The 17,399-nt window shown below is 45.3% G+C and overlaps 1 protein-coding gene across 1 annotated transcript in view; it reads right to left on the reverse strand.

The window, feature by feature from the left end:
* LOC139231646 (thrombospondin type-1 domain-containing protein 4-like) overlaps positions 1 to 17,399 on the reverse strand; it is a 672,439-nt gene that overhangs the window by 651,319 nt on the left and 3,721 nt on the right. The gene's annotated exons all lie outside the window — the stretch shown is intronic.

Here is a 17,399-nt window from a genome sequence, read left to right on the forward strand (position 1 = left end):
AGTTCCGTGTATAGTCCTGGTCGCCATAACATAAAAAAGACATAAGAGGTACTGGAGAGGGTGCAAAATAGATTTACACGGATGATAACAGAACTGCGAGCTTATACCATCAGGAAAGGAGGAAGACCGAGTGGTGAATTAATCGAGGTCTTTAAAATTAATAAAGGTTTTGATAGAGTGGATAGAGAGAGAATGTTTTCACTTGTAGGGAAAAGCAAAACTTGAGGCCATCAATATAAGATGATCACCAAGAAATCAAATAGGGAATTCAGAAGAAACATCTTTACCGAGAGTGGTGTGAATGTGGAACTCGCTACACAGAGGGTGGTTGAGATGAATAGTATAGGTCCATTTAAGGGGAGGCTGGACAACCTTGTCAGGGAGAAGAGCATGGAGGGTAATGCTGATACAGTTAGATGAGGAAGAATGGGAGGAGGCTCGAGTGGAGCCTAAATGCTGGCGTGGACTGGTTGGGCCTAATGGCCTTTGTCTGTGCCATATGTTCCATGTAATCCTATGTAGTAATTGTTACAGAATACTGTAACTTTTGTTTACCCACTGATGGAAGCTGTGTTTGGTACCATGGTAGGCATAACAAGGCAGGAAGAATCTAAGGCTAGGAGTTTCCTCAGAGCTACTCGGCTTCCGTAACTTCACTGAAAGTGCAGTGGAAACCTGTGTATCTGCAAAGTTATGGGTAGTGGAGCAGCTTGAAGGAAATTCCCGGTCTAAGTGTTTCATTTTTAGTGAAAATTCAAAGTTTCATTATGGTTATAAAACTACTCGTGTTAGTGGAATGGTTTTGCTATTGCGTTATACATATTTAATTCATATCACGTAGTACAAGATGAAAACAGTTAAATCTGGCACCTCTCATTCTGTCCTCACAGTCTACGTCAGATGGTCTGCTCACATCTAAAGAATAACATCAATGCTTCTCAGCATTTGAAGATCTGGATTATAATCTCTATTCCAAATGAAAGCACGTCCAGCTCTGCTTGTCTCTCTTCATCACATTCCAGAAATAGCGCTGCCATTTTTCTCTGGACCCTTTCTTTTGAAGCAGTGAAATTTTAAAGGTAGGGTCCACAAATTATTTTGATTATGGCCTCACCAGCGACCTGTATAAATGCTAGACTCTGAAGATGAATCCGATCTTCTGATTAGCTCAGAGAGCTTCGCATTGATGGGTAACTTTCCGTGACGATCAAAAAGTGCACCCGAATACTTTTCCTCCTGCTCCACTCAGAACATGAGCCTTTTATCGTGTGCACCTGCTTGCCATTTCTTGTTTCAAAGTCCGTTACCATCACTTATCTCGAAAGTCCATCTGCTATTCTTTAGGCCGCCTGCTTAAGTAGTCCAGCTGTTTAGGATGCCATTTATTTCTCCTCGATTCATCGCTGGTTCGGTATTTAAACTTATAACCAGTACTCTGCACCAAGTCATTTATCGATAGTTTGCGAATGTCCAAGGGCCCATTATATCCTGGCTTTCTCATCGTGGCCCGACAGAAAGCCCATTTGGTATATGGCCCTTGACCAAAAGTACCCCTGCTTCAATCACTGGAACTGCACTGGGAGCATAGTGCACGTTCATGTTGAATTAATTTGCAATAAAGGAGAGTAAAGTGAAACATAACTGGGGAAAGAACAGAGGCTTGATTTTAACCCTGCCTGCCCAGCAGAAAACAGGGGGAACTGCAACGCACCCTTTCCGATCACACCGCGGTCCTGCGGGATGCCATTATAACCTGCTGGTTTTAAGCGGGTGAAAGGTCTGCCCACTAAAGGCAGCATTAACATATGCAGATCAAGCACCAGTGACACTATACGGACCCGATTGCAATTTTAACCCCAGGCCTGTGCAGGGAAACAGAACATAAGAACATAAGAACATCAGAATTAAGAACAGGAGTAGGCCATCTAGCCCCTCGAGCCTGCTCCGCCATTCAATAAGATCATGGCTGATCTGGCCGTGGACTCAGCTCCACTTACCCGCCCGCTCCCCGTAACCCTTAATTCCCTTATTGGTTAAAAATCTATCTATCTGTGACTTGAATACATTCAATGAGCTAGCCTCAACTGCTTCCTTGGGCAGAGAATTCCACAGATTCACAACCCTCTGGGAGAAGAAATTCCTTCTCAACTCGGTTTTAAATTGGCTCCCCCGTATTTTGAGGCTGTGCCCCCTCGTTCTAGTCTCCCCGACCAGTGGAAACAACCTCTCCGCCTCTATCTTGTCTATCCCTTTCATGATTTTAAATGTTTCTATAAGATCACCCCTCATCCTTCTGAACTCCAAGGAGTAAAGACCCAGTCTACTCAATCTATCATCATAAGGTAACCCCCTCATCTCCGGAATCAGCCTAGTGAATCGTCTCTGTACCCCCTCCAAAGCCAGTATATCCTTCCTTAAGTAAGGTGACCAAAACTGCATGCAGTACTCCAGGTGCGGCCTTACCAATACCCTATACAGTTGCAGCAGGACCTCCCTGCTTTTGTACTCCATCCCTCTCGCAATGAAGGCCAACGTTCCATTCGCCTTCCTGATTACCTGCTGCACCTGCAAACTAAATTTTTGGGATTCATGCACAAGGACCCCCAGGTCCCTCTGCACCTCAGCATGTTGTAATTTCTCCACATTCAAATAATATTCCCTTTTACTGTTTTTTTCCCCCTCACACTTTCCGACATTGTATTCCATCTGCCAAACCTTAGCCCATTCGCTTAACCTATCTAAATCTCTTTGCAGCCTCTCTGTGTCCTCTACACAACCCGCTTTCCCACTAATCTTTGTGTCATCTGCAAATTTTGTTACACTACACTCTGTCCCCTCTTCCAGGTCATCTGTGTATATTGTAAACAGTTGTGGTCCCAGCACTGATCCCTGTGGCACACCACTAACCACCGATTTCCAACCCGAAAAGGACCCATTTATCCCGACTCTCTGCTTTCTGTTCGCCAGCCAATTCTCGATCCATGCTAATACATTTCCTCTGACTCTGCGTACCTCTATCTTCTGCAGTAACCTTTTGTGTGGCACCTTATCAAATGCCTTTTAGAAATCTAAACATACCACATCCATCGGTACACCTCTATCCACCATGCTCATTATATCCTCAAAGAATTCCAGTAAATTAGTTAAACATGATTTCCCCTTCATGAATCCATGTTGCGCCTGCTCGATTGCACTATTCCTATCTAGATGTCCCGCTATTTCTTCCTTAATGATAGTGGCTTCCTCACCTGGCCAACCTGGTGGCAACAGGAGTGTGTCCGGAAGAGGCCCAGAAAGGCAAGTTTTTAAAAAAAAATTTGGTTTCCTTTTGGACCAGTAGGAACCCAACAGGAAACCTTGCATCAGCTGTGGCTCAGTGGGTAGCACTGTCGCCTCTGAGTCAGAAGGTTGCGGGTTCAAGTCCCACTCCAGAAACTGAGCACAAAAGAAATCCACGCTGACACTCCAGTGCAGTGCTGAGGGAACGTTGCACTGTCGGAAGTGCCGTCTTTTGGATGAGATGTTAAACCAAGACCCCGTCTGTTCTCTGAAGTGCACGTAAAAGATCCCACGGCACTATTTCGAAGAAGAGCCGAGGAGTTATCCCCAGTGTCCTGGCCAATATTTATCTCTCAATCAACATAACAAAAACAGTTTATCTGGTCATTATCACATTGCTGTGTGTGGGAGCTTGCTGTGTGCAAATTGACTGCCGCATTTCCCACATTACAACAGTGACTACACTCCAAAAGTACTTCATTGGCTGTAAAGCACTTTGAGACATCCGGTGGTCATGAAAGGCGCTATATAAATGCAAGTCTTCTTTCTTTCTTCTCCGACCCCATCACTGTCCTGCGGGATTAATTATAGCCTGCTGTTCCAGCAGGTGAACTGAATGTCCATTGAAGGTAGCAGGGTCCTGATTTAAATATGCAAATCGGACCTGATTGCAATTTTAACCATCATGGCTTCCTCGCCTCGCCAAACTGGGGGCAAACAGGAGCGTGTCCAGAAAGGTAAGGGTAACAAAAAAATGTGTTTCCTTTTGGACCAGGAGGACTCCCAAAGGAAGCCTTGGGCTCCCCCGACCCCAGGCTGCCTTCCACTTTCCCTGACCATGATGTCCTCTCGACCCACTCTCAACCACTTACCTGACTGCCAGGAACCGTTTCACCAGATGGACGGCCTCCTCCTGTCCAAAATCCACTCTTGCCAGCCAGCCAGCTCGTGCTTCCTGTGAGGTTCGGGGCGGGGGGCCTTGCAGAGTTAAAATCACTCAGGTATCAACGAGGAGAGCCAGATGGTTTCCCATCTTCCTAGGCCCCTGCCCACACGACTCCTGCCAGGAGTTAAAATTCGGGCTAAAGTGCCATGAAATGAGATAGTGATAAGGAAACTGCAATAGGTAGAGCACATCAGAACTAAAAAATAAACAAATAATCTTACGTCCTGCTTGGAGAAGAGGATGGGATTGTTAAGTATACCAACATGCTTTTTTTGGCAAACACATTAACTTCTGGAACACAGGCCTTACCACACAACCTGTCTAAATGGATTTGAACTATTTACCAAGTAGGAGCGGCTGCAAATCATTTATTGGGCCCCCTGGGACTAGTCAAGGATTGGAAACAGTGCTGAAATCTACGTTGCTGAACACTTCTGCTCTTTTATCTGCTCATAGCTCAAAAAGAACCACAGACCCACTCCACATTAAAAACATGGCTCTCAGAAAGCTCATAAAAAGACAATGATGAAAGCGGCCTTGCGGCTAAATAACGGTAATTATTCTCCAAACAATTAAGCGCCCTCCAAACTGGCTCACAGCCATGAACGTTACTCTGGGGAAGTTGATAGATGCTCCTAAACCTGGTCCAAAGTTCTGAGAAATTGCTTCACACATGAAAATAATTATTAGATAATCAATGATAAAGATACAGATCTCGTTGGGGTCGGAGGGGTGAAGGAATTTGAAACCTATAAAGGTGGCGAGCTATTCTTGTCCCAGGTACTGAACAGGTGAATCTACGACAACAACTAACATTTATACCACACCCCTCACACTGGCCCCAAATTTCCCCAGTCGCTTAGAGCGCCGTATTTTGATGTGGTAGGCCGACTTCGTGGGGGAGAAAACCTTTCAATTTGGCCGCTCCCTCGTTGTCCGGATCCATTGGAGTGGCGCTGCAGAGCCTGTAGGGGGGGAGGGGGGGCGGAGCTTTGGCCGTGCTTGCTCAGCGTGGCTGGCGCGTGGGGGCGGGGCTTGGGCCCAGCGTTTTGTGTGGTGCCGGCAGAGGCACGCATGACCATTTGAGCGTGCGTGCATGCGCAATGGGCGGTTCAGTCTGTGCGCATGCGCAGTGCGGGACAGCATCCTCAGTATCATTGGTAATGGACCATATATAAAGGTAAGGTTTGAATATTGATTTTTGTGTGGCTGAGGGAGTGGCAAGGAGTGCTGGATAGGTGTAAGAGAGGTGTAAGTGTGATTTCTGAACATTACCCGCGTTTGAGTCCAATAGACGAATGGCGCAAGAGCGTGCAAGATGAACCAAGAATTTCCTCCATGAGGAAGTGGAGAAATTAGTGACTGTAATCGAGGAGAAATGGCTGGAGCTGGATATCAGCAAGAGTGGTCCGTCAAAAGTTTCACCCAAGGGAATGAGAAAAAGATGGAACCTAGTTGCAGAAGAATACTCCGCAGGGATCAACACCGCAAGATCTGGAAGCTAGTGCAAGAAGAAATGGCAGGACGTTGGTCAAGTAGTGAGTGTAAGTAATATCTTCATCGTTAAATTGAATTGCAATTGAAAATGTGACCATCTGTATGTATCCCACCCATCAGAAGCGCACCATGTTTGAAAATTAATATTTTCATCTTTGCAGAAGAAATTGGTCCAGAACAAAAGGGAGAGAACTAGAACAGGAGGAGGTCCACCAAATCTGCACCAACTGCCACCCCTGGAACAGAGGGTTGCTGACTTGCTGACTCGCACCAGCAGAAAAAGAATCAGCACTGCACAAGCTGGAACCACACGCGAGGGTCAGGGTAAGTCATTAAAATGCATATTCGCCCTTCAAAATCAACCTGCTGACTGGCCGACTACGCATCAGACTACTCATGCCACCCATCCTGCCCCCTCCTGTGCTGCTAACCATTTGACTGATCTGTTGTATTTTGCAGAAGAAGACACTCCTCAAGATCCTGAAGATCCACCAGAGGATCCAGATGCATGCGCTCCAGACCAAGGGGGTTGGGGGAAGGAGGGGTCCATGGAAATGTGTGCTCAGGATAATGCTGACCGTGATATGGATCAGGACATATCACAGAACCCTCCATGAGCTCCTCAGCAACATTGCATGGGTTCACACCTTCCGAGGTCGCGGGTCCCAGTGGTGGTCGGGAAATGCATGTTGGGACACCCACTGCCCCATCAGCCCAGCCTGTGCCTCGCACTGGAGGGGTGCCACTAGGCAGACCCACGGCGAGGGGGAGGAGAAGCCGACCAGTTCTCCTGAGATGCAGCCCTCAGCAGAGGTTAATCAGGTTGTTTCATTGGGTGAGGAGACCAATGCCCTCACAAGATCACTCATGGCGGCTGTCAATGGGGAGCGTGATGAGGTCGCGACACTGTCGGGTGGAATCTCTGCACTAAGACGGGAAGTGAGGGTGGGCATTTCAGAGGGTGTGCAGATGATGGCAGATGCCATGAGGGAGTTGGCTTCTGCAATAAGGGCATAAAGGTCGGAGACTCAAATGCCACTCCCACTTCACTCCACGCACCAGCCACTGGTCAGTCCAAAGCTGGGCCCCCAGCTCCCCCCCACCACCATCACCGACCCTATGAGGAAGTGCACTTTCCCCAAGATGTGGGTGAGAGATGGGTCCAGCCTTCCTTTGCTGTTGTTGTTGTTGTCGTTGAAGTGCACTGTAAAATTTCCAATAAACGATATTTTGCATCAAAACTGAATCATGTTCCATTAGGACCACGCAACATTTAGGGTCAACTGTAAAAAGTAAAAATCCCTCACCCTACAGTCATGCGTGCTTGCCACCCCTAGCTCTGGCGGGAGGGCTAGCCAGTGCATTCTGCAGTTGGCAAGGTAGCTGATTTATCTTTCATTTATTTTTGATGATGTTGTGCAGCTGTTGTGCTGAAGATATTGTAATGTTGTGCTGATGTTGTGAAGGTCTTTAGTGCTTTAGAATCCTCTAACTCACCTTCCCCTCCCCCCCACCCCACCACCTCCCGCCGCCCTATCTCTAGCTACCTGTGCTGATTTCTTAAATGTAGGTAAGGTTTTTCTGTGCCTACAAAAATGGCCACATACACTGGCCTAAGTTAGTTTGGAGTAACTTTCAGCTGGCCAAATTTGCTTCTATGGCCAAAAGAGGCGTAAGTGCTTGTCACACCATCTTTTGGAGAGAACAAACTAAACTAGAAAAAAACCTAACTAACTGACTTACACTGGAGCAAGTTAAATGGGGAAATTTGCGAATTTTAAGTTATTCCAAAAAAAGCTACTTACTCCAAAAAAAAAGGGGCAACTCTTGGAGAAATTTGGTACAGTGGTAGCATCTCCAGACACTTGAGAAAATATTTGAATTAAAATTTATACAAAACAGAAATTCCTACAGCAATATGTCTTTTTTTTTGAGAGACATGCACACAGAGAAAATCAGAGAATCATTAAGACAGGGATGTTGGTACCAGGAATGGTTCTTTTACACTTTGGGCATCCAATGTTGCACAAGCTCTAGGGCAAGGCTAGATGCAAGATGAAGTCCCTCCTACTTTAGAATTTGAGAATATTTAGTAACTGGCCATCAGGCTAACAAGCCCATCCTTTGTGATCAATGCTGTCTTCTCACCAAGGCCCTCAATCCCTTCTCTCTCCAGAAATGTTCCTCATAATCATTACACTGTCAGCTGTGGCTCAGTGGGTAGCACACTTGCCTCTGAGTCAGAAGGTTGTGGGTTCAAGTTCCACTCCAGAGACTTGAGCACATAAATCTAGGCTGACACTCCAGTGCAGTACTGAGAGAGTGCTGCACTGTCAGAGGTGCGGTCTTTCGGATGAGACGTTAAACCAAGGCCCCGTCGGCTCGCTCAGGTGGACGTAAAAGATCCCATGGTGCTATTTTGAAGAAGAGCAGGGGAGTTATCCACGGTGTCCTAGCCAATATTTATCCATCAATCAACATAACAAAAAACAGATTATCTGGTCATTATCACATTGCTGTTTGTGGGAGCTTGCTGTGTGCAAATTGGCTGCCGTGTTTCCATTACATCAGTGACTATACTCCAAAAGTACTTCATTGGCTGTAAAAAGCGCTTTGAAACATCTGGTGGCCATGAAAGGCGCTATGTAAATGCAAGTCTTTTTTTTTTAGTACTGCCTGTTTATTCTACAATTTTAGTTGATTATAGGTGAAAGTTCAACCCAACTTCCTCAGGTTTAACTAGCTTCCCCTAATACCTCAACCACAGTGAGCAACTTCTGTGTAAAATGACATTGTAACCTTGAGAACTTCAACTCGATCACCTTAAACTCTCTTTACCATAGAAACTTAGCTCAGCGTCCTTATGCTCTCCTCATACCTGTGCTCACATCAATGGTAATAATACCCTTCCATTGATTGAGTGACCAGAACCATGCCCAATATTCCAGATGGGGTCTGACCAGTGCTATTTGCAGCAGAAGGACAGAGTGCAATCTCTCACCCATTGCTGCTGCATCCCAGCACCTTATTTATAATTTTCATTACATTTAAGTATTTCGAGACAGAATCATGGATTTTGCAATTTAATCCTAGATTTCGTTCCTGATCAACACTGCTTGATTTATCGCATGCCAACTTGCCAACATGTAAGATTAGGAAAAGCTAGGTCATGATTTTGAACTTTTGCGCATTTTTCCCATAAAATGTTATTTTGGGAAAAGGAGTTCCTTGGATTTTTTTTTTAAAGTGTGTTGATACAAGTTTTAAAAAGTACTTAGACAATGGCCTAGAAACTGGTCCATGCCTCCATTTGATTAGACCTAACACTGGTATCTGGCTGACGCCCTGAACCACTCAGAGCACCCCAATTAATTTGGTATGCGGTGCGAACTCATTGCGCACATGCCATATTAAGCCCTTCAGTGACCATTTTCGTAAGTGAGTATGATCATGAATCTTGTTACATATGCTCACTTGCTGTTAAATAAACAGCTTAATGATTCAAAACTGGCCTCATTCTGCTGTATTTTCTCAGTCCACGTTTGAGAAGATCACAGGAGCACACTAGCAAAGAATCGAGTTCAAAATCACAAGGGGATCCAGTTGTTACACCCCTAAGTTATGCTAATGTATAGTTAGATATTAGTCGTATGGGAACACCCCTAAATGCAAAATGCTCAGACCGTTAAGAGAGTGATTAGCACCGCTGTACCCGAGAGAATATCTGAGGCAAGACTGGCAATTTGTAGTAGCTAACTAACAGCTTCGTAAAAGCTGACACAGCCCCCAAAAAGCTGGTAACAGTATGCGACTAGGTGTTTTTCAGTATACGACTGAAAAACAGCACTGAATAAAGTCCAATGACCAAAGTCATCAACTTGAGGCAACTGAATAAATCAAACCTCTTTATATTACAATGGATTTTAGGCTTTTAGTTGATATTTTGGGATCACATTCCGCAGTCCAGGTTGTTGTTCTGTGAAATGTTCATTCACCGCCGCCCCAGGCCACTGGAGGACAAGCAGTGCGGAGGAGCATTAGGCATCTGCCTCACCTGCCAACAACAAGCTGGTGTCAGCACAAGTGCACACATGCGGGTAGATGCCGCACGAGCGTAAAACTGGCATTGTGCACCGTCTGCCTGTTATAGAAACCACCCGATTTCAATAAACATGACTATTGGTTGGCCGGTCCACAATGCCAGCCTTATGCCCAGGCAGCCAGTTGAAAATCTACCCCAAGGTGTTCATGAAAGCAGCATTGTCTCTGGGCCTTTGGTGGAAGAAACAGATTGAGGTCAGATACCAGAAGAATTCCAAAACTGCGCCAAAGATAGAAAGTTGAAGAGAAGTTTATTGCAGCAGTTCAGATGCTGCCCACTGGTGATGCTTTGACCTGAACTCCACTAAAAATGCCATGATCAGTGCTTGGCACATCAATCCCCTGCTGAAGTAGATGTTGATATATTAGTTTATCACACACATACCTATCCTCTTCATTTCCTCAACGTTGTTGCTTATCCAAGTCAAAAGTATTGGCTACATAGAAGGTAGGACTATAACCTTCAGATCTCTCTGCTGATCAGCACACTGTTGCTGCACTTTCACTTCACACACACTATTACCTCGAGATATGTTTACTGTTCTATTTAGTATACGCTATAACCCCGCTCTCTCTCTCTCTCCCGATGAGCAGGTGTCCCACTTTTCCATTTAACACATACTCCCTATTTAGGCTTCTTGCCCAATATCAGCTTGCCCAGTGTCAGTTGTGGCTCAGTGGATAGCACACTTGCCTCGGAGTCAGAAGGTTGTGGGTTCAAGTCCCACTCCAGGGACATATATCTAGGCTGACGCTCCAGTACAGTGCTAAGGGAGCGCTACACCGTCGGAGGAGCCATCTTTCGGATGAGACGTTAAACCGAGGCCCTGTCTGCACTTTCAGGTGGATGTAAAAGATCCCATGGCATTATTTTGAAAAAGAGCAGGGGAGTTATGGCCAATATTTATCCCTCAATCAACATAAACAAAAAACAGATTATCTGGTCATTATCACGTTGCTGTTTGTGGGAGTTTGCTGTGTGCAAGCTGGCTGCCGTGTTTCCCACATTACAACAGTGACTACACTCCAAAAGTACTTCATTGGCTGTAAAGCGCTTTGAGATGTCCGGTGGTCGTGAAAGGCTCTATATAAATGCAAGTCCATCTTCTTCTATTGAACTGTATCTGCCACCTACTGGTCTAATTACCTAGAAGATCTTCTGAACGCCATTACATTGTTCAACATTATTCGCTCAGCATCCTATTTTATTTATCATTTGTAAACTTGCCGATTTTCTGAACAATATTTTCATTGCATTGTTAATAATTTCATTTAAAAAGCTAAGAGAATGCTGGGATTATATAGCTAGAAGAGTAGAGGCGAAGTCTACAGAGGTCATGCTGAAGCTTTGCAATGCACCAGTCAGACCACACTCGGATACTAGGTTTAATTTGGTCGCCACATTGTCACAGTTTTAGGATATTATGTTAGATATTCGCTTGGGACTGTCATGTATGTATGCTTGGGGTTACTAGCCGCCAGGGGGCGCCACTGTCGGAGGTCATTGGGTTTTACGCACGTGTGTGCGGGCCAGGTATATAAAGGAAGCCACCATGTAATACAGTCATTTTGGGCCCGAATAAAGTTGAGCCAGGTTTGCACCTGAAGGAGTCTACAGTATTCAGTCTATTGAATTATTACATACATAACATTTGGCGACGAGGTAAGTCAAGAACCTTCGCAGCAAAATGAGCACCACTGGAATTCTGGAGAGAGTCGTGGAGGGAGAGGACTGGTCAGATTTTATCGATCACCTGGACCAGTACTTCATGGCCAACAAAATGGCGGAAGCTACTGATGCAGTTTGGCGCAGTTTTCCTCACTGTTTGCGGTCCGAAAATCTATGGCCGCATAAAGAATTTCCTCTCGCCTGCATGTCCAACGGACAAGGACTATGAGGAATTGTGTGCTCTGGTACACAAACCAAACCAAAAGAAGACATCATCATCTCACGCTATCGATTCTACACGCTTGTTCGTTCTGAGGGCCAGGTTGTGTCAGAATTCATTGCCGACCTAAGACATCTTACTGGGCCATGTAAGTTCGAAGACACGTTGGCAGACATGCTGCGAGATTTCTTCGTAATAGGAATCAACCATGGGGTGATTCTCCGGAAGTTATTGACTGTGGAGACGCTGGATTTGAGCAAGGCCATCGCGATTGCCCATGCATGACAACGGATGATAATTTAAGGCAGATATCATCGAAGAGTCGGAGCTCCACGGCAAGTACTGTAAACAAGATTGTGTCGTCGTATGGCAGAACTGCTTATGGCAGGGCCTACTCGACTGCGTATGCAAAGCCTGTAGCTGTTCAAAGTCCGCCAACAAGTACGAATACGATTTCACCCTGTTGTGGGGGCAATCATCAGCATCATCGGTGTCGTTTTAAACAGTACATCTGTAAAGGCTGTTCGAAAGTGGGGCATCTTCAGCGAATGTGTCCACAACTGAGCAAGTGTGCTGCGACTCACCACGTGGATGATGACAACCAGTACAGCGCAGACCTGGATATGCAACCCAAGATACCCGAGGAGGAAGTGTATGGACTGTATTCGTTCCTGACATAGAGCCAAATGATAATGGTTAATGTGAAACTAAATGTCGTGCCAGTATCGATAGAATGGATGCAGGTGCGAGTCAGTCGATAATGAGCCAAAGGACATTCGACAAGCTGTGGGGCACTAAGGCTGTGAAGCCCAAGCTGAGTCCAGTCAAGGCCAAGTTGCGTACTTACACCAAAGAAATCATATCGGTGATTGGCAGTGCAGTGGTCAAGGTGTCGTATAATGGTATGGTTCATGATCTACCGATATGGATCATTCCAGGCAATGGTCCAACGCTGTTCGGCAGGAATTGGTTCGAAAAAATCAAATGTAATTGGAACGATATCAAACACTGTCATCAGTGGATGACACTTTGTGTGCTCAAGTGCTGAGCAAGTTTCTCCCGCTGTTTGAACCGAGCATCAGCAATTTCACAGAAGCCAAGGTGCAGATTCACCTGGACTCGGGTGCAAGACACATCCATCACAAAGCTCGGGCTGTTCCGTACATGATGAGGGAGAAGGCTGAAATTGAGCTTGACAGACTCCAACGTGAAGGGGTCATATCACCGATTAAATTTAACGAATGGGCCAGTCCCATTGTTCCTGTGTTGAAGGGTGATGGCACTGTCAGGATTTGTGGAGACTACAAGATTCTGATTTTCGAAACAGGATCAGTACCCGTTACCGAAGGCTGATGACCTGTTTGCAACGCTAGCCGGTGGGAAGTCGTTCACTAAACTGGATCGGACATCGGCCTATATGACACAGGAGTTCATCGACACGTCGAAGAAACTTACGTGCATCAGGACTCATAAAGGACTGTTTATCTACAACAGGTGTCCTTTTGGAATTCGCTCAGCTGCAGCCATATTTCAGAGGAACATGGAGAGTCTACTGAAGTCCATCACTAGAACTGTCGTGTTTCAAGATGACATTCTTATCACAGACCGTGACACTGCCGAACATTTGAACAACCTTGAAGAGGTTCTACATCGTCTGGACAAAGTGGAACTCCGGCTGAAACGTTCGAAGTGCGTCTTCATGGCACAGGAAGTAGAATTTCTGGGAAGGAAGATTGCTGCTGATGGCATCAGGCCTACAGACTCGAAAATCAAGGCCATCAAAATAGCACCCAGGCTTCAGAATGTGACGGAGCTGCGTTCGTTCCTTGGTCTACTCAACTACTTCGGTAATTTCCTACCTAGATTGAGCACTTCATTAGAGCCACTGCACATGCCGCTAAGAAAAGGCGACAACTGGGTTTGGTGTGCGTCTCAAGATAGAAGTTTTGAGGAAGTTGCTAATCTGCTTTGCTCTAACAAGCTGTTGGTACATTTTGATCCGTGTAAGTGTCTAGTATTGGCCTGTGATGCTTCGTCATATGGAGTTGGTTGCGTGCTCCAACAAACTAATGAGTCGGGTAAACTACAACCTGTTGCGTATGCTTCTAAAAGTTTATCAAAGGCAGAAAGAGCATACAGCATGGTAGAAAAAGCAGCTTTAGCCTGCGTGTATGGGGTTAAAAAGATGCATCAGTATATGTTTGATCTTCATTTTGAACTCGAAACGGATCACAAGCCACTCATTTAATTGTTTTCGTAAAACAAAGATATCAATACTAATGCATTGTCCTGCATCCAGAGGTGGGCGCTGACATTGTCTGCCTATGATTACGTCATTCGCCATAGACCTGGCACCGAGAATTGTGCCGATGCACTGAGCCGTCTGCCTTTGCCCACACCAGAGGTGGAGACACCACAACCTGCAGATCCACTGTTAGTTATGGATGCTTTTGAGAGTGAAGGAACCCCTGTCATGGCTCAACAAGTTAGGAGCTGGACCAGACAGGACCCGATTTTATCGGTTGTAAAATGTTGTGTCCTTAGTGGTGATTGGTCTGCTATACCTATGGAAATGTGTGATGAGACCAAACCTTACAACTGTCGCAAAGACAAACTATCCATTCAGTCAGATTGTTTACTGTGGGGCAATCGTGTTGTTATGCCTAAGAAAGGCAGAGAGAAATTTGTATGTGATCTACACAGCATTCATCCTGGTATTGTCATGATGAAAGCCATCGCCATGTCTCACCCATGGTAGCCTGGAATTGAATCTGATCTGGAATCATGTGTGCATCAGTGCAACACTTGCATGCAGCTAAGCAAAGTACCAGCAGGATCTCCGCTGAGTCTGTGGTCGTGGCCATCCAAACCATGGTCCAGGATCCATATCGACTTTGCAGGTCATTTCCTGGGTAAGATGTTTTTTGTCATGGTGGATGCATATGCCAAGTGGATAGAGTGTATAATCATGTCATCCAGTACATCCACAGCTACTATTGAGAGCCTTTGTGTCATGTTTGCTACTCATGGTCTGCCTGACATCGTTGTGAGTGACAACGGACCTTGCTTCACAAGTCTGGAGTTTCAAGAGTTCATGAAACTTAATGGTATAAAACATGAGGTCAGCACCATTCAAACCTGCTTCTAATGGTCAAGCAGAGCGTGCTGTCCAAACCATCAAGCAGAGTATGAAACGTGTAACTCAGGGTTCACTGCAGACTCGCTTGTCATGCATGTCGCTTAGTTACAGGACAAGACCCCACATACTTACCGGGGTCTCCCCTGCTGAACTTTTGATGAGGAGAGGACTCAAGACCAAGCTCTCTCTCGTCCATCCTGACTTGAACAATCGTGTTGAAAACAGACGTCAAAATCAGCAGTGGAGGCATCATGATCGTGCTGCTGTGTCATGCGACATTTCTGTTAACGATCCTGTGTATGTGCTAAATTATGGTCAAGGTCCCAAATGGGTCGCCAGTACTGTTACGGCCAAGGAGGGTAACAGAGTGTTTATTGTCAGGCTCAAAAAAGGGCAAACATGCAGGAAACATGTTGATCAGATAAAGCTGCGGCCCACGGATGAACTGGAACAAATTGAGGAAGATACGATCAGTGACCAACCAACATTTATTCATTCATCAAAGGACTCCGCCGTCATCAATGAATCTGGACTTTCAATATCTGACATGGTCATTGCCACTTCCATCAAATCGGCTACCCAGCCTCCAGTCATAACTGACTCAGAACGTTCGCCCAGAACTGGAGTTGAACTGAGACGATCAATTCGTGAGTGGAAAGCCCCGGACCGTCTTAACTTGTAAAACGACTGATACTAAGATCTTGAAGGGGGATGTTGTCATGTATGTATGCTTGGGGTTACTAGCCACCACTGTCGGAGGACATTGGGCTGTACGCACGTGTGTGCGGGCCGGGTATATAAAGGAAGCCACCATGCAATGCAGGCACTTTGGGCCCAAATAAAGTTGAGCCAGGTTTGCACCTAAAGGAGTTTACAGTATTCAGTCTATCGAGTTATTACATACATAACAGGGACTCACGTCGCCAATCACTCCAGTAAACAGACTCACGCCTCCTATGATCTGGAGTGTTCTTTCTTCTGCCCAATGTCAAGGTAAACGATAGTGAGACCCAGTGATCATAACTGACAACCCTTACTCTGTACTGCCGCTACTGGAATATATTATGTGGCACCACACGAGCTTCCTCTTTCTGAAGAGTGAACTGGATATAGGCTCTATCAGAGCATGTCTCAGGCTCGAAGCCAACGGATGACTCATTTACACAAAACAGGTAGACAAGCAGCATACAGTAGAAAACAATGACTCATACACTTCACCTCGATACATCAAATAATAAAGGCACCATTCACTTCCTGTATACTACAGAATTTCAATTCTTACACTGTAAGCTGCCGTTCCAAACTGGCCCAGCTTCTCTTCTGGCCCAACCGCTTTAACAGAGAGCTTTAACTACTGGCTGCCTAGGACACTATTCTCTCCCTTCCCCACTCCATTTTCCTGGTAAGGAGGTGCTTCACGAAAATACAATCCAAACCCATTTGAAGTTGAAAGGAATAGAGTCCTATTACAAAACACTGCACTTCCTTTATAAATATTAATCTTTGACAACCGCACATGATGCTTGCCATGCAGTGAAATCTGCAGCCATTGAACGCAACTAGAACCTTAGTCTGTGCTTTCCTAACAGTTTACATCTTGTGAAGCCCACCTCAGCTAACCTGTCAGGTGTCTGGCATTACTTTGAGAAATACCCTGTGTAACCCAGGGCCATTCCCCCTTCCATACTGGTTACAGAAATTTAATAAAATGCAATAAAAAAATTCAAAAGATAAAAATCTATTTTTTAATCACGCATATATTTGAAAGGATGCAGAAAAGAGCCAAGAGGTCTGATGTCAGTGTAAAGGAAATGAACAAGGAGTAAAGATTAGTGAAGATTAAGCTTTACAACCATTTGCTGTCACAATATCACCAATGGCTCATTAATTATTATGAAAACAGTCATATTTCCTGTTTTTTTAAAACATAAAAGGAAGGCAGTAGATCTCTATAACTGATATACCACTTAGAATTCAATAAATCTGGCTTCAACAGTGGCCTGCAAGTGCTAGGAATACAGCACCATTTTACAACCATTAGTCAGGGAAGATCACAGCCAATCCCACCTTATCTGGCCACTTGCTCTTCTGAGAGATAAATGGGATCAACAGCACTTAGAACCATAGTAGTTTATGACATTAGAAAAATAATTTACCCTATGATGTATGCGCTGGCTCGTTGCTAGAGCAATTCCAAACTAATCCCACAGCTCGTTCTCTCCACAGCCCCGTATCTTTCGCTGCTTCAAATATTTATCCAATTTTCCCTTTAACAAAAGTGCACGGGGCTGTGCCTTAACCACTCCCTGTGAAAAGCATTCCATGCTCCAGCAACTCTGTGTAGAGAGATTTCACTTGACCTCTCTCCTCACTCACAGGGGCAATTTTAAATTGATGACCCTGTGCCACTAGCTCCCCGTTCTAAAGAACTTTAGATATAAACAGGTTGAAACTCAGCCAGTGAATCTAGCGATTTCAGCACTTCCACCCCAAGGTTTAGGGAGAATTAATCGTCCTGTGAACAGACACCACTATGATGATTCAAACC

Source organism: Pristiophorus japonicus, chromosome 2, assembly GCF_044704955.1.
Source record: "Pristiophorus japonicus isolate sPriJap1 chromosome 2, sPriJap1.hap1, whole genome shotgun sequence".
In the NCBI taxonomy this organism is placed as follows: domain Eukaryota; kingdom Metazoa; phylum Chordata; class Chondrichthyes; family Pristiophoridae; genus Pristiophorus; species Pristiophorus japonicus.